Below are 18,997 nucleotides of genomic sequence, written 5' to 3' on the forward strand. Positions count from 1 at the left end.
ATATACTTTTAGCATGGGTTAAACTCTGGAACCCACTTTTTTTTTTAAAGAGTTAAGATGCTTGTCCTTTATGTGGTCTCATAAACACGACGGTTACATATCCAGACTTTTTAAGACAAACATTATGCTGGCAATGCTGGTAACCCTGATTTTTCTCAAACGACGAAGAGATAAAGCTCCAAAGAAAAAGCTTCAATTACAAGGCATTTAATTGCTAGAATTGGACTATACACTAATTATGTGAATTTTTAGGACATTTTCAATTCTTGTGAGATGCAAAGATAACTCTTCACTGCCTCTTTCAGAATGCTATCTCTTAGAGGCCACCTCCAAGGACCTCTTACAAAAACCTCTACAACACCCTTAAAGAGCACTGCTAACTCGGTAAGAGCTACTGACTCTGGTTGGATGCAGCGGTGCACACCAGTGGCCCCAGCAAAGACAGAAAACCACCGGACCACAGTTTCTCAAACTGTAAGTTATGATCCCATCTGGGGGGCCTGGAATTAAATGTGGAGGTCACACACACAAGCAGGACGTTTCTGAACTCACAAAAAACAAGTACTAACCCCAAGGTGTTTCTGGTGGTGCTTCCCCACATTCAGTGTGTGACTTCACTGCAGCCAGAGTCCAGACTACTTGGTTACAAACTGCCTGCGGTATTCTTACTGCAGTCCCCAGCTCTTACTAAATGGTTGAATTACAGAAGACAAAAACTTAAGATTTTCCTACCAGCATTCTTCAGCATGTATCAAGTTAGTGTGACTTTGGATTATGTTATTTATATTAGAATGTTAGATTTTAAAAACTGTCATTTGAGTGGCTGACCTGAGTTTCATTTTCTCTTACTTGCTTAATGAATTTGGGTTTGGGATTAGGACTAAAGTTCCAACAATTCTGAAATGGCCCTAAACATACTTCTTCCACTTTGTACTGTGTATGCATGTGAAGCAGTATTCTCAGCACTGATGTTCATAAAATTAAAATACTGACCAATTCTGGAAAATACCGAAGATGTTCTAAGTCTGGCAGCATCAAAAATTCAGCAAAGATTTAATTCTTTTTTTTTTTTTTTTTTGGTTGTTTTGGTTTTTTGAGACAGGGTTTCTCTGTGTAGCTTTGCGCCTTTCCTGGATCTCGCTCTGTAGACCAGGCTGGCCTCGGACTCACAAAGATCCACCTGGCTCTGCCTCCCAAGTGCTGGGATTAAAGGCGTGTGCCACCATCGCCGGGCACAGATTTAATTCTTTATGTAAAAAAATCAACAAACGCATTCATCCTATCAATATGCATTTACTTTGACCTTCAATGAATGATAAAAATTTATGTATAGCAAAGACTTTTTAAATAAATTATACTTTATCAGTAAATGTTTGACTTGTATACCTATTTTATGTGCTTATATATCCAAGTCAAATAAAAATGTCATGAATATGAAAAGTTTAAAAAGCTTGACCTGGGCAACAGAGCAAGATTTCAACTCAGAAAAAATTTTTTTTTAAAAGGCTATTTTTGGTTTTTGTTTTGTTTTGTTTTGGTTTGGTTTTGTTTTTTGAGACAAATTTCTCTTAGCTGTCCTGGAACTCACTCTGTAGACCAGGCTAGCCGCAAACTCAGAGACTTGTCTGCCTCTGCCTCCTCGGTGTTGGATCTAGGGTTTGAGGTAGTGGTGGAACATGTACCTATGTTGTATGAAGTACTGGGTTCATCCCCTAGAGCATGTGTGTGTGCACAACACATCTAGAAAACCCAAGCATAGTACCAAATGAATAAGAACTAAAAAGAGGTATGAAAGTGAATGGAGCAACAAAGAAAGTTCCTATCTTGATATAATGCAGAAGTCAAGTTAGAACGGGCTGTGTTACATTTATAACCAACTCCCCAAATACCTACAGTTTACAGATTTATTTTGTTGAAGCTCTTCATTCCTCACAGATTATGTGGTGGTACTACCTACTGACCAAATATTTTAGAGACTGACAGCAGCACTATCTTTCCATGTAAGAAGCTGGAAAAGAGAAAGTACAACTCATATGTTATCTTTTAAAAGTTATTACTTATCCTTGCCTTTGATTGGCCAAAGTCACATGGCCATACCAGTGATTCTCAACAGAAAATTAGTCTCGTAAGGGATGTCTGGCAATGTCTAGAGAAATGTTTGGTCTCTGGTCATAGCACCCCGAACGCACCTGATATCTGATCTCAGAAGACAAGCAGGGTCAGGCCTGGTTAGTATTAGTTGGGAGTAATTTTTGATGGTCACAGATGAAAGAAGGTGAAATGTAGAGTACCAGTGATTGTCTAATAGTAAAGGGTAGGCCATTGCTAAACATCCTTCAAAAGAATAAAACAAAACCACCCAGTCCAAAATGACAAGTTTCTGGGCTAAGGAAGCTAGGCTATCATAAATTTCAAGGACAGGGAGTTCTAAAAGGGAAAAAGAAGTTAATTCTATCACATGCCAGGATACATCAGAATACTTGGTAAAATAGCACTGTCTGAGCACATCAAAATGGAACTGCCAGACTAAACGGGAATGGGGGGAACAGGAAAAAAAGGCAGAGAAATAAGAGTCAAATATTTTGTCTACAGCAGTCTTATATTAGGAAAGAGGAGGAATAACAGCAGCAGATTGTAGAAAAGGGACTTCGCGAGCTGAGTATGTAATTCCATGGAAGCATCAGCACCAGGTTCGGGGAGAGGTGAGAAGGGACAAAGAGAACTATAGTACACACATCAAGCATATAATTTTCTAGAAGCTGTGTGTTTGGTAAGTGATTATGGAAGTATGGAAGTGTTTTTTAAAAAGATCAAGGTTTGCTTTTTTTGCAGAGGGGGTGGTGCTGGCTTAGTGAAATGTAACTAGGAAGAAATTCTAAACATAAGCTTCACAAGCAAGTGAAACAATTGTTCAGGCTTAACTCAACTCCCTGTAACAAGTTACAGCCTAGATGTTACACTGATGGCTGAGATTCCTCTGAGGGTAGCTAGAGAAAGTCTAAAAGCATGAAGTATTAAGAATACAACAAAAAGCATTTATACAGTAACTTCTAGGGTGAAATATGTGAGAGATAGGAACATGTGCTTTTGCTTACTCAAAGTCTTAGATATAAATGTTTTTCATGACACCAACTTTAAATTAAATAATCTTATTTTAAAATTAACACGTTCTGAAGCTAGGCATGATGGATCATGCATATATGTAATCTCAGCACTTGGGAAGCTGAGGCAGAAGGATTGCCATAAATTCAAAGCCAGTCTGGGCTACAAAATAAGCTCTTGTCTCGGGGAAAAAAAAAATTCAACAGCTTCTGTTTAGTAAGTTAAAGCTGTAGTTAAACATGGGGCACACACCTGTAATCCCAAGCCTCAGGAGTTTAAGGTAGAAGCAGTGCAAGTTCACAACTAACCTGGGCTACACAGAGAGAACCTGATTAAATACCCTGTTTAAAAAGCATCAATAAATACTATAGGTGTCATCTACTTCATGTGCCAGCATACATTCTTCTTTTGCAATGATAACCTGATCTTCCAGGAAAAATATCTTATTTAGGCAGGTGAGACCATTCCCAGCCAGAGTATACAGAACCAAATCCTGGCCACACTGTCACCCAAGGGATGGAAAGAGTCCAAGCCAGTGACCTAACTTCTGAAGGAAAATGGTGAGGGATGTTAGAAAACAACCCTTCTGAAGGCTAGGAATGAGCTTCGTCAACTGACTGTCTGCTTAGACTGTCTACCTAGCCAGATCCCTGGCTTGATCCCCAGGACCACATAAGCCAGGTATTGTAGCATATGCCTAAAATCCTAACAGTGGAGAGCTGGAGACAGGCTACAAACCTGAAATCCATGAGACCCTCTCTAAAAAGCGGGAGGGGGGAGGACAGTCCCTGTTAAGCTGGACCTAATGCTAAGAATAGCTAACCTGGGAATTTAACAGAAAAGAACAGAAAGTCAAATCTAAAAAGCAATGTTGACAATACTGATTGAGATCCTAAATCCAGCCAATGAAGTCCCTTCTTATCTATATTTGACTGTTACATGTTCCTGAATATACAAGAACTGAACAAAATTTACATTAGTAACCATCTCAGAAATATCAACATAAGCCAAAACATACGAATACTATATCCCATTGGTTACCTGGTAAAAATGCAGAACTAGTTACTTTAAAACTGCACCTGTCAAACTGTTTTCTGATTCCCTTTGTTTATATATTTGACTATTTTCTGACACTAATTAATTCTTAATATGGGTCATATCAATATTTATCATATTACAAATTAAAACAAGTAAAGTTTTAAGTAAATTTTAATTAGTTTTCAACAGGCCCACTAATGTTCACCTAAATAACTTTTATAAAAAATAATCTTTTCTAGAACACAAAGTCGGTAGTAAGAGTGACACTATTTTACATCCATGCAAATTTCGTTACTGTCTAGATTAACAGAAGACAGCTGGATTTTCCTGCCTTCCTTAGTACTCAATCTGCTGTAGATTTTAAAGTGCAGGAAGAAAATGTGACACAAATATATATAATTGGAAAAAAATACTTTAATAAGCCTTCTCGTATAATAATGGATACTCATCTTTTATTCAATGCCAAAATGCAACAAATGGAGATTGCTTAAGGTTATTATGTGGAATCTGAACTCTGAGATTCTAGGTTTGTTGTATAAAAACCCACTGGGTTGGAGCTGGGGAGGTAGCTCAGCCAGTGAACAAGCATAAGGACCTGAGTTTGAACCCCAAACTCATACCAAAAAAAAACTGGGCATGGTAGCCATGCTTCTGATACCAATGTTGGGAAATAAAAATAGATCTCTGGAGCCGAGTAAGAAAACAAACTCAAGAAAACAAAAACCAAAGCGGATCACTCCTAATAAGCAACAGTCAAGACAATCATCTGCTTTCCCATGAGCCTCCATACAACGCACAAAAGTACCTGCTCACACGCACGGGTGAACACACACACACACACACACACACACACACACACACACACACACAGAGTACACAGGAGTACCTGCACACCCACACATCAATCTATCTACATCTTACTCTAGAAAGATCTTATAACATTAAGAATTGGTCATCTAGGAAAACAGTGGTTCAATGAGTTATTCAGATTTTCCAAATGCTGAACCATTTCCTGACAGAATACTTAATTATTTGTTTGTTTGTTGTTTTGACACATGGTCAAACCATAATCCAGGCTGTCATAGAACTCCCTATGTAACCAGCGTGGCCTCAAACCCACCATGATCTCCTTGCCTCGGTCTCCAACATGCTAGGATTACAGGCACAACAACATTAGGGTAGAAGACTACAAGTGTTTTTAAAAAAACACATTCATTCCTCAAAAATCACTAACTATCTCACTAGAACAAAGTATTAGGAAACTGGTCAACTCATGCTGACAGACCCAGGTTTTCTAAAACTCGAATTTCCATTTGAAAGAGTCCACTTTATTGCTGACAACTAAGTTACTTTCCTTAAAGTGGTGGGCTCTTTTCATCCACTTTCACCAAATACCTGGGGCTAAATGACGAGAGTGTAGCTACGGGCACTCTGTGAAATAAAAATAAAAATGATACATTTCAAAGGCAGCATCCAGCTCAGTCAAAAAAAGTGGCTTTCCTAGACATGAGTAGTGTACTTGAACATGTAAAAATAAAATGCTCCATACACACTTCCTATTTAATCACACAAAATAAAGACTACTTAAAAGCTAAAACTGTTTACTTCTTCACCAAGGGCATTCCTAAGTGAAACTGCAATTTTCTTTCAAATGCTGAACATACATCTGGATGTGAAAAACACAAAGGAATTGTCTTAATTAATTCATGCCAAGGAGCCACCAGTCTACCCAGTACCATTTCTGTACCATAGTACAGCTGGACACGGGGAAAGACCAAATAATGCCTCCGCCCTATTATGAAAATTATTTTGAGCTCATGACCTCTTTAATAAAAGGATCGTGGGGCTTCCCAGAAGTCCACAGAGCATTATTTTGGGAACCACTGCTTCAAAAAATTGGAAAGGAAGCTGGATTTTAATACCTGGCAACTGGGAAGAGGACTGCATGGGGATGCCACAGGAGCTCAAGGGAGCTCCAGCAGGTGAAGGCCTCCCTTTAAAGGTCAAAGTCGGTGCTGCCAGTTCTACAAAGCACTGGTCTAACTGACAGATTACCAAAACTATAGTCAAGCAAATTACAACACCGTACATACACCTACCTGAAAAGTCCAATGACAAAGTGGGGTTGTTTTATATAATTATCAGCATCCTTTCAATACCTACACACATACAATTATTCTTTCAACTGTTTATCTTTTTTGGTTTTTTGTTTTGAAAAAGGATTTCACGATGCAGCCTTGGCTGGCATGAAACTCAGAGAGATCCTCCCACCTCTGCTTCTCAAATGCTGAGATTAAAGACTATACCACCATGCCAAGTCTTCACCTGATCTTAACAGGGTCTGTAACATTACATGCATTTAGTGTCCTAACAATTCCTGGCTTCAGTCAGCTCATTAACACTACTTCTGTCAGCCTTTCACCAATGATTCAACTGATAACAGCTACTGTCCACCACGTTAACTTCTCTAGAATTAACTAGTCAGCCAGGTACCACTAATGAATAGCCTTAATTCAGTTCCAAATTTATGAATATATTTTGGAGTCAGGTGTGAGGCACAAGTGTGTAATCCCAGTACTCAAGAGGCTGAAACTGACCTGAAATTCAAGGCTAAGTGGTAAGACCTTGTCTGAAAACATACACATGCTCACAAACACACAAGCACACATATATACACACATTTAACCTGAGAAAGCCCTTCATCCATATGTATAGAAATCATACCTTACTAGGAGAGCAATTACTTATCAGTAGTCCTGTTTAATCATAAAAGCTCCATTCAAAACATGTAAATTAGAATGATAGGTTCTAAATAAAACACTCCAAAGTATTGATGATCAAAAAGTATAAACAAGCACTCGGGAGGCAGAGGCAGGCGGATCTTTGTGAGTTCAAGGCCAGCCTGGGCTACAAAGTGAGTTCCAGGAAAGGCACAAAGCTACACAGAGAAACCCTGTCTCGAAAAATAAAAAACAAAACAAAACAAAAACAAAAACAAAAACAAAAAAGTATCAACAATTCAGAAATAAGAATAAGCAGTATGAATAACCAAAACCCTCACAATCAAGGGGGGATTTTTTTCCTAATAGCTATTCCCATGCCTCCTCCATTCTATTCCCACTCTGAATTGAATGGGTGTACATGTGCGTGTTGGAGTTAGAGAGGAAAAAAAAAACAGTTATATTTTTATAAATAGTTCTTCCAAAGACAAGAGATGCAGCTAACTTTACAGACCAGCACTCTGGAGCAACTTGAGGTGGAGTAACTAAGTAGAGGGGCTGGAGGAGCAGCTCGGTGGCACAGCACTAGTCTACCCAAGTGTGAGGCCCTAAATTCAATCACCAGCAGCAAGGAAAAAACATAAGAAGAGAACATGTGCCCAAATGATCTCTACAGAACTGCCAACTAGTTGGGCTAGTTGAGCAACTTTCTCACAGTGCATAAATTAAACCCTCAACTGTACAGGTTTAATCAATGCAACTTTCCTCTACAGGCCCAGTGAACTGAAAACCATACAACTTCCAAACACTTCCAACCCCTAAAAATGACTGAATTCTAGGACTGAAGAAATGGCTAACCAATTTTAAGAGCACATACTGTTTCTTCTAGAGATACTGGAGTTTGGTTCTCAGCACCCACTTTGGGAATGTGGCTTCCTTAGTCACCTATAAAGAGGCACACACATAGGTGTAGTTAAAAATGAGGGGCTAGAGGTGTGGCTCAGAGGTTAAGAGCACTGGTTGTTCTTCCAGAGGACCTGGGTTCAATTCCCAGCATCCACACGGTTGCCTCCACAGACTCCAGGTATGCAAGGGGTGCTGTCAGACAAGTAGGCAAAACACCCACAGACATAAAATATTTTCTAATTAATAAAAATAAATCTTTAAAAAAGCGAATTTCATTGGTGTTTAGTTGCTAATTTAAAGAACAATTTCATGATCATAAAAAATGCAGCTTCCTAAAACTTGTTACTAAACAATACAAATAAGTTGAAAAATAAGGAAAAGGGGGGTGGAGCAAGAAGAGGTTGGGAAGAGGAGGAAGTCGGATATTTAAAAGCAAAACAAAGATGGCAATACCTTCAAAAGATCACTAAAGTAAATCTGCAATGGTTACCTTCTGCATGAATGTATTATTCCATTAAAAAGAATGTAAAGCCAAACTGAGCATGGGCTCACAGGCCTGTAATCACATTACTCAGTAGGCAGAGGCAGCAGGATCACCCCAAGTTCAAGACCAGCCACATCTACATAGTGAGATCCTGTCCACAAAACAAACAAAAAAGAGAGAGAAAGGACTGTAAAATCAACAATGAAACAAACAGGTTAAAAGGACCCTCAGGCTCAACTACTGTGGTTTTTCTAAGCTGGCTACACAGCCCAGTGCAACCCAATCAAAATTTCTGTGGGCATCACTGTTTGTAAAGCTCTCCAAGAAATTTCAATGTTCAAGTAAGATTGAAAAATCACTGCCCCTAACTAAACCTTGGAATTAAAAAAAAAAACAGTAAAGAGAGCTGGGAGGGCATAGCTCAGTAGCAGGACACTTGCCCAACATTCATGAGGCCTAAGCTCTATCCCTAGCAACAGTGGAGGCCTAGAGCAATATTTAAAAAAAAAAAAAAAGGCAACAAGTTTTCCAAACTGGGGAAAAAAAAATCCTATTTAAGGTATGAATAATAAAATGCAGTCTTTGTATTGAAAGAGACTTAGAATCAACTTCAAATTAATTAATACAAGTAAATACAATCATCTCTAATAACTGTCTAACCTTATAAACTTTATCAATTATGAGGTTCAAATATAATCAAGCATCTGATCACTACCATTTTAGTTTTACATAAATAAGCACCACCGAGTCCTTAACCATCCTAGTCCTCATTCACTTTCATATTCAAATAAATCTTCCTGGATGCCAATCACACCATGGAACAGTGTCAAGGTGACACAGTCTGAAATATCTTGTTTCTGAGAAACTGGTATTCAGCCAAAACTTCCATTACCAAAATTACACATTCTAAAATACAAGGGGAAAAAAATCCAACAATTCTAAATGTGACTCATTAGCATAAGCTGAGGATATTAAGATGCCCACAGCATCATAACAAAAGTAGCTCAAATGCATGCTGTCTACACTTATCTATCAGTTATCTCAATGTCTCACCTTAAGCAAGTGAATCATCATCAACTGATGGGAAAAAACAAAACAAAACAAACCTCTAAATAATTTGAGAAAACTATACTGAATGTGACATTTGGGTCTAACTCCTTTAACTTTCATTTAGCCAGAAAACAATGAGACCATTTAGTCAGGTTAGTTTTATACGTGATTAAGGGTTCACCTGAGTCACTCTTCCTCATGGCTTTAAGGAAATACAGTGGAGGGTGGGGGGTGTCCAACTATACAATGAAGTACTGAAAAGGCTATTAAGGCTGTTTAAAGAGACATTCACTCTGGATGAATGAAAAAGGAAAGGAAAACAAAAACCTAGGCATCAGCTGGGTGGGAACAAAACAGAACTGAAATAGGTAAGATTTTTAACACCAGAAAAGAATGTTCTCACCAAAAGAGGTAAAATTTTTAACAAGCCCACATATGCATTTTAAATTTAACCAACTCTGAAGACTCTACAGAGTTAATTGCCCTAGTAGAGACCCCATCCATGAACAGCTCAATTAGAATAGTGTGTACCAGTGCTACTATTAACTCTGGCTCAATCGAAAAAAAATGGGTTCTAATTGCGCTGGGGTGTGATTGGTCTGCATACATTAGTTTAATACTTCTTAATTGTGTGTGTGTGTGTGTGTGTGTGTGTGTGTGTGTGTGTGTGTGTGTGTGTGTGTGTAAGTGAAGGGGAATCCAGAGACAAAAAAATCACAAACAGAAATACTTCAACTAACAAAGCTTAAATGAAACAGTGGTTTTAGGAAAAATGAGATCTGTAACCAGTATAAGCAGAACTATTTCAAGAGCAAAGCCATCAGGAAAGTTCAGGTCCATATAAAACATATTCCAAATTCCTCTCATGGACTTGCTTAGCATAAATTTTCATTAATTCTGTAAACACAATTTTAATTCTTTCCCTCAACTTAAGATTTACAACGGAAGCCGTTAATCAAAGTATGAACTACTTTTTAAAAATGTGTGTGTGTGTGTGTGTGTGTGTGTGTGTGTGTGTAATACCTCTTTAAGGCAAACTCACTCAAAAGCCTAGAAAGCAAAGAAAAAAAGTCACTTGTATTACTACAATGTTATGTCAATTCCCTTCAGAAAGGTTTTAATTCCAGCAATTTAAGCCTATATAATTCATCTCATCAAGATCTGAAGCTACTTCGAGTCATGGGTATTAATTGTCTGCCTCTGTGCATGTTGGTAACCAACCAGTTTACTGAAGGAATCAAACTCACGAGCATGTGGGCACCTTGTCCCAATCTTGTAATCCAGCACTTAAGAGACTGAGAAAGTAAAGTTAGGAGTCCAAGAAGAGAGGAGTGCGAAGCCATAGAGACTCACGACAGCATTATGGACGAAGCATCAGGGAGAAATTGTATTTTTTAAAATATTATACCAACAATTTACACTTCGAAATAGCATGTGCTAAGCCTATCAGATCTTACCAACAGAGACAAGAGTCTACAACAGTAGGGAAAAGTTGCTTTAAACATCCTATGCTACGTTTCAACTGCACATACTTAAGGTCCTAAATACAAGGCAAATTCACGAAATCTACAATAAAAATTATTCAATGCAGTGTTTAAAATCTAATTACTTTGTGGAATTTATACATTTCTGTACTATCGATTAAGATTCTACACGGTTTTCGCCTTTCAGCATAAAGTCCTGAATCTAATTCTTAAGACGTTCAAATAATCAAGCTGCTACTGCGAGGAAAAGGATGCTAAATCTGGCAAAAGTCAAAGATTGTTAAAAAATTAACCGAGATTACAAGCCTGCAGAACACGAATTCAGGATGCTTTAAATAACTCGTTCTTTTATCTTGTTACTTTATTTCTAAGTAAGTGACAATTCCACCTTAAATTATCAAAATCTGATGGCATTAAAAAGGTAATTTTAAAATGAATTACCTGAAAAAAAAAACACCTTTTAAAAATTTAAAGTTTACTCGGGCTTTCGTGGGGGCAGTGGGGCGGAGCTATCAATCAACGGGGCTTTTTAAAGCCTCCCAACTCGCAAAGGAACCTTTCAAGTTAACTAAACACGCCCATGTCTTTGAAAATCTGGCTTGAGAAATCATAACAGCAGTTTGGGGTGCTGAAGCCAACGCCCTCCACCCTCCACCAATTTCACGCTCTGTGCATGTAGCCCTAACAATAAAATAAACTACGCCTTTTATTAGGAGACACGTTTTATTAGGGGAGGGAGTTGGTGCAGTTAGGCGCTAAGAATGTTTCCCGCATGCCGCCATCACCCACAATACCCAAAAAGTAAACAAATCAAAGCTACAAACGTAAACTGAAAGGACACAACCAGGAAGAGAAAGTGGGGACAAAGAGAAAACAAACACTTGCGGGGGGGGGGGGGGGAGGCACGAGGACGGACGGACCCGGGGCACCCGGGACACAACGCACTCCCGGCGGCCCGACGCGACGGCCCGGGCCGCGGCCAAACTCCTCCCGAACAACAAAGAGCGGCGGCGCGAACGGCGCTCGAGTTCCCGGGAACGGCGCGCCTAACTGCGAGCGGAGTTGGGGCCCCGGGACCCACGGGCGAGCACGCGGAGCTGGGGCGCGCGGGGGCGACCCACCCGAGCCTCGCCGGGCCCGCGCTCGCGCCGGCCGCCGCGGGAGCCCGCCCCAGGGCGGGGAAGAAGCGCGGGCGCCGAGGCCCGGGCAGGGGAGGACCGCGCGTTACCTGGGCTCCGCGCCGCGCCGTCGCTTCCCGGGTCCCGCCCGCGGCGTCCGGCCCAGGCGGCCCCTCTCCCCGCCGCGCCGCGCCGCGCCGCGGACCGCGCGGCCCGGGCCGCTGGAGCTCCGGAGCCGCCCCGCCACGGGGGGCCTTCGCTCGCGGGCGCCGGCTCCCGTCACGCGCTCCCGCCCCGGGGACGGCCGCGGAGCCGAGCGCGACGCGGGAAGGGCCTCCCGAGGACGGCGGGCGGGCGCAAACACGGGCTCCGCCACCCGAGCCGCTCCGTTACCGCAGCGGCGACGACGACCAGGGCCGTGTTGTTGCTGCCAACTTGTCGGAAGGACACTGAGCATGCGCGCGCGGAGACCACATCCGGGTAATTTCAGGGTTTGGCCCTTTTTCCCCCCCGCAGCGCTCCTTTCTCCCGGCTGCCCCCGCCTCCCGCCCAGATCAGGGAGGGTCCCAGTGCGCAGGCGCCCGCGGGCAGCAGCGGTCTGCCCGCTGCCCTAGAGTCCCCGCAGGGCCGGCCCAGGCTGAGTGCGCCCAGCGGCGTCCGTGGGGGAGTTGCTGTTGCGCGGGGACTGTTTTAAAGAGTATCCGAGCAGCGTGGGACAGCTCGGGATGAGCGAGGGGCAGGGCCGCCGGGTTGGGTTGGGCTTTCGAAGACCCTGGTGGACACAGCCGCACTAACTGCTGCAGGTGTTTGTAGCACTTCACTTTGGAGGTGGGGATCGGGGGACGCGTCTGTCCCTTTCATCCCACCGGCCCGGAATCGACAAAAGGTTAAACTTGGAGGCGCTCAGGACAGTCCAGGAATCACACGGGGCCGGGGCCGGGGCCGGGGCCGGGGCCGGGGTCGGGGCCGATGTTGTCAAAGTGAGCAGTTGGAAAAGAGGCGGAATTTCGAGTTGGAGGCGACCTTCAAGACCTACTGTCCACCTGCTGATGAGTAGGTTGTGCAAGCTGGGACGTACAGCTAGCTCCGTTTTAGAACTTCACACCTTACAAAACAAGTCAAAATTCTCTCCCATCACCCAAGTGGCCGGATATCTAAAACCTTCAGGGCAGCCTAAAGGGACAGTTCGAAATTTGGTGTCTTTGTGTAAATTCCATCCTAGCATCACACCACAAAACTCAAAAGAGTGGCCATTTGGTGGCCAAAGGCCCGTCTCTTGGTTTTGAGTTTGTAATTATTTTCTTTTCTAATTTTATGAATTCTGTACTCAGTGGTTAGAACACAGGCCTACCATATGCACCCTGGCTTTGATTCATAACACATGCATGTAATCCTACCACTTGGGAGGCAGAGGCAGGGGGATCCGGATCGCCAGCCTGGAAGGTCTACCTAGCGAATTTCAGGCCAGGAATTAAAGAGTGAGACCCTATCTCTAAAATAATTAATTTAGACGTCCCAGAAAATATAAATTGCATGGTGTCTTTTTTTTTGTTTCACTTTTCACCAACCTGGAAATGCTTCCATCAAGATTCTGTCAAGACAGGCTACTAGACACTTCTAAGTCAGTTCTTAAGTCCTGTAGGTGAAACTACACACACCCTGCGGTTCACACTGTACGCCCCTCCCTTCCAAGGTCTGTACCGTCCCAGCCTGGTCTAAACCTCTTCAACAAGAAAGCCCCTGAGGCTGCCATCTGAAACCGGTCTTCTCTTACACCTGAGGTGTATGAAGGCTTTTCAGGACTATTCAGAGAATTCATTTCCAGATCCTGCCTTGCCATGTGTACTGTTTTCTAAAGTCCCTCATCTTGACAAGGCAGTTGAGGGCAGTATTTCCTTTCAAAACTGCCCTCACACCTTACAAAAGAGAAGTCAAATTTTTTCTCCCACTCTGAAGGTGACCCGATATGTAAAACCCCCAGGGCAAGCCAAAGTGACTTGGGATTTGAATCCAAAGGGATTCAAAAATTGGTGTCTGTGATGAGAAAATATATTACTTAAATGAATGGATATTAAATTCCTTGCAAATCAAATACTTTGTTGTCATCAAAATTGAAGGGTGCGACATAAATTGGACTCTGTAGGTTATAAAAAGAAGAGGAAGAGATGAAGTTGGGAGAGGGATATGAGGGTTGGGGGAGTTCAGGAGCTATTGTAGGGAAGAAGGCTGTGGGTGGATATGATCTATATACAGTGTATACATGTATGAAACTCCCAAAGAATACAATTGAAAGGTGGAAGGAAGATCTGCCAGCTGGCAGATCATTAAAACTGATTGGTTGTAGATCAATCCGTGAATCCTTGGGAATATGCTTCTGAAAGAAGTATGTTAAGGAATATCATTGCTACCATCAAACTTTTGTGTCAGGTAACTATGGCTGTCTAATATGTTACCACATGTTTAGAAGGCTGAAGCAGTACACACTTACTTCTGCTCCTGAGTCCAGGCTCAGCTCACTAGGTCCTCTACAAAGCAAGGCTCCCTACACCCCAGCCTCTTGGTTCCTTGACCTTTGCCCTAACTCAACCACGCATTCTGTAGTGTTACTTATGGGAATCTTATCAAACGCTACACCTTCATAGTTTCAAACAGCGGACACTCAGATCACTACCTCCTGTTTCCAAATCACTCACTCTGTGGACCACTCCAAGCTCTTAAGGATTCTTCAGCTCTTGCCTCTGCCTTCTCAAACACTTACCTAGCTCTAGCTTCTGGCCGCCATTATAATCACTCTTGCACAGACCCTCAGCCCCTTGTTTTTCTCCCTCTTTTGTTGAGCACAGCAAAAGCACAATCCTGATTCAAGCTGGCTGTCCATACTGGACATCAGGACCCAAGCATCTGAATACAGCTATAGAAAAACACTGTACTTATTTTCATCTTATCACTGTGAATCTCAGGTTCCTACCTCCCCCCTCCAATTTTTCTAGATTTCATACTCTGTCTGTCTTCCAACCTATACATCTTCCTCTTCAAGGAATAACCTTGCTTTCTATTTCATTGAGGACATTGAAACAGTGTGATACAAATCACATCTACCCTTATCTCCATACCAGCACTGTCTCTACCTTGCTCCTCATTACACAATTAGATTTCCATGGGCCCAGCTTTTCCTGGGGAGAAATGACATACGTATCTACTCACTCCAAAAGGGAACCCAGGAATGGCCAAAGTAACTATTGCACACAATCCAACATGGTGAACCGATGAATTTGTATTGGTTACTAACTAAAGTATGAATGAGAGGTTACTTACAGGAGCAGGGATGACTCATACAGCTACTGCTTCTGGAAAAGTCCACCCCCAACACCCATGATGACTCACAAAAGCTACAACCCCTGAACTCTGCATGGCTTGCAGGCAGCTCAACAACTCCCCAAAATTTCCTCTCTGCAGCTCAACTGGTCCAAGTCTCCTCCTCCACTACTTTCAATCACCTTCTATAGAGCTGGGAAAGGGTCTTCTAGAATATTCCAATCAGGAAAGTTAAAAGAGATTGTGGGAAGCACTAGGAAAGGGAATAGCAGGATGCATGTGATTTGAAGAGGGACTCTGGAGAAAGGGGGGCAGGGCATTAATTAAGGAGGAAGGAAGACGGTTAATACAGAAAGAGAGGGAGGAAGGAGAGTAAAATAGCGCTAAGGGTGTCTGAAAAAGCCACAAGGAATCATTAATTTTTATCTAAACATAAATATACGTGGAAGCTTATGTGTGTACATATATAATTTAGTGAAGTTCCCCCATTTGAGTTGACAGTGCTCCCCCCCACTACCAAGAATCTTGAACTAACAAAAACTCTTAATGCCAGGCATGTGAAACCTTCTTTCAAGTTGTTGATCCAAGAGACTCCCAAAACAATATAGGCTATTGCTGCTGCCCTTGGTTACCTCCCAGAGATTGAAGGTAAGTCCTTATTGCAGAAGTGTGGGGGCCCACAGAGGCTCCCTAGTAAGGCCTTACTCAAAGTCGGAGAATCTGAGCTTGCTTTACCCAGCAGGGCTGCATAATAGGATGATTTAGCCAGGGATATGGCCACCAGATATTTTGAAAGGTCTATACTTGGCTGTACGTCATGTTTTGATCTTAAAATGGGGAGGTCTTTTGCCTCTCCCCTTGATAGTGTATAAAAAACCCATTAGAATAAAGCTCAAGGTGACTGGGTATTGACCCAAGGCCCTCTCGAAGCTATCCTGTGTCTCTGTCTTTCTTATTATCTCTATCTGTATTTCTATCTAGTACTTCCTCCTTCCTCTCCCCGCCCCCCAAGAACCCTTCAACAGGTCAGAACTGGTCTCCTAAACAGAAGACATCACACACTTCAGGCACAAACCCAGAGGATCTGAACTGGATCTGATCTGAAAGCATCTTCCCTGAGGTCTAGCTTTCATAGTACCAGAAGATTCTGTGTGAGCTTCCAAGTGTAGGAAGCAACCAATAGTTCTACCCAGCTGTGACTCCTATGAACCACAACATCAACCATCATGGCACAATAACCATAAGAGTGGAATAGTGGTATTCATGTCTTGAATGTAAGTAATAGCTGTCTAATTGTCCCTAAAGCCTGATCAACAGGAGGGAAGTCATTCCTGGTACTGGATACCCAGCCAGTTACCCAGGGCCAGTGAGATCATAGATCTTAGAGGAAAACCTCTTACCAACACTTTACCAAACCAGCATAATTCCTACCCACATTCTAAATATTTATTCTTCTACCCAAAGGTAAGTGTAGCTTCCACCCCTCATCAAAAACAAACAAACAAAAACCTTTCCTTTGCAACAGACAAAGACCATTACAGAAAACCACAACCAGTCAAAATGCAGAAAACAAGTGATCATAGAATACTAGCCCCATTTGACATATCTACAACACAACTCCTGAACCTAAGGCTCAGGGAACATCGGGAAAGATGGGGCAGAAAGATTGCAAGAAGCCAGAGGACCAGAAAGTCTGCTGTGAGATTATGTACCCTAGAAATGGCAGGGAAGCTTCACCAATGATACTTCAACAATATGGCTGCCTAAACAAGACCTGGACAAGCACACCACCAATAGACAAGATCACATGGAAGGGGAACATCTCACTGGACCCCACCCCTGAAGAAAGAACTACAGGCAACTAATGACTGTTGAAAGTAAGGAAGTAGTCTTCCCCAGGGATGAGTCTCTTAATTGGTTATCCAGTACCAAGTGGTCAGCCCTGAAATCACAACATTCAAATAACACTAAATGGACTGACCAAGTTGTTTTTATTTGAGCTTATATATATAATAATGAAAAAGACGCCATGAATCAAGAGGGAACGAGAAAGAGCATGTGGGAACGGTTGGAAGGAGAAAAGAGAAGGGGGAAATGATGTAATTATATTTTAATTTTTTAAAAAAGCAAATAAAAAAATTTCCAAGTTTCTACTCTCCCAGACATGTGCCCTTTATTTTACCATCCGAGTCTCGTGAGTGTCCTCCTCCCTCCTAGAGGAAGTGTGTAAGTTCAGAGGAAGCTGCCGTACACACTAGCTGAAGCTAGCTCTTCACTGAAGATGGCGGATCCCAATCCCTTGTTACCTAATCCAGGTCTTCCATCACCTTCGCTCAGACCATTTCCTCTCTCCTGTATTATCAGTGTTTCCTTCTCTACTGGTCATTCCATGTGCCTACAGGCAGCCGTTATTTTCCTACTCCTACAAAGCCTCCTCTTTACCCCATTTGTACTATCAACTACCATTTCTCTACCTCATTTGCAACATAACTCCTACCAGGGTATTCCACATAACGATAGTGTGTTCCTGGTTCTCCCATTCGCAGTGACATACATAGAATATAATACTGTTCCTATAAAGTCCAAAAACAACTAATATAATGTGCTAAGACTAACACACATGGGCTGGGGAGACGCCTGAGAACCCAGCACCCACATAAAAAGCCAGCCATGGTTGTATCTTCTTGCAATCCGTCACTGGGAAGGGGCAGACAAAAATATCCCTAGGGCTCACCGAGCAGTCAAACCAGCCTAATTGTTGAGCCCCAGTCTCAATGAGAGACCCTTTCTCCAAAAATGAGGAAAGTTACCAAGATGGACCTCTGGCCTCCAAATACATGTTCGCAAATGTGCACGCTCAGCTATATCCACATACATCTGCAAACACAAACACACACACAAAGCTGCACCCATGAAGTAAGTCATAGATGTGCCTTATTTTCGTTTGTCAGCTGAAGTAGCAGGTCTCCCACCCTCCCTTCAGCTCATCCCATCATGCTTTACTCCTTACCAAAACGACTTTTTGGCAAGGTTAATAATGAGCTTCATTTGGCCCAAATCCAATGGTGAAGTCCCATCTTGACATTCCTTTCTTAGGACAGCTGATGCAGCTAATCACTGTGTTGGGAGACCTGTTTTGGGTTGTTTGTTTGTTTTTGTTTTTCAAACCTATTGGTCTGCCTGGTCCCTCTTTTCCTGTCATTTTGCTTATTCTACCTCTTCTCTCAAACCATTCAGCCTTGCACGGAGTGGCCCCAGGCTCACTCCTTAAATTTCATCTTTTTTTTTTTTTTTAATCTCTACGTATTTTCTCAGTGATCTCATCCAGTCTCTTGACTTTCAATACCATCGCAGCTGTATGATGTCATCCTATGATGCCAAGTGTCAAATTTCTGTCACCGGCTCACCCTTTTATCTGAGTTCCAAATTGCGGTTATCTGCCACATCTCAAACTTCCCGTCACAGGCCGAACACGGTTCTCCCTCACACCGTGACCTCATACCTGAAGCAGTCTCTGGTCTGCTCTTTCCCCTTCTTGGCATACTAGCTAGAAACACATCCCTGCTGGCCACACATAGTGGCACCCTGCCCCCCATAATCCCACCCATCAGGAGGCTCAAGAGCGTAAGTCTAGCCGGAGCTAAATAGTGAGACAGTCACAAAGAGAGTCGGAGCTGCTTCTGTGAGCTCAGCTCTGTGGCGAAGCGCTTGCCTACCATACACAAGGCCGTAAGTTTGATGCTCAGTACCAAAATAAATAACAAAACCTCAACTCATTTC

The 18,997-nt window shown here is 42.4% G+C and overlaps 1 protein-coding gene across 3 annotated transcripts in view; it reads right to left on the reverse strand.

Moving 5' to 3' along the window:
• Smad4 (SMAD family member 4) overlaps window positions 1-12,107 on the reverse strand; it is a 72,375-nt gene extending 60,268 nt beyond the window's left edge. For all 3 annotated transcript variants that reach the window (XM_052742489.1, XM_052742488.1, XM_052742487.1), the window contains exon 1: window positions 12,013-12,107. The gene's annotated coding sequence lies outside the window, so the exon portion shown is untranslated. The remainder of the gene's footprint in view (window positions 1-12,012) is intronic.
• Window positions 12,108-18,997: the final 6,890 nt, after the last annotated feature.

This window comes from Peromyscus californicus, unplaced genomic scaffold (assembly GCF_007827085.1).
Source record: "Peromyscus californicus insignis strain IS unplaced genomic scaffold, ASM782708v3 Scaffold_17__1_contigs__length_78620276, whole genome shotgun sequence".
In the NCBI taxonomy this organism is placed as follows: Eukaryota; Metazoa; Chordata; class Mammalia; order Rodentia; family Cricetidae; genus Peromyscus; species Peromyscus californicus.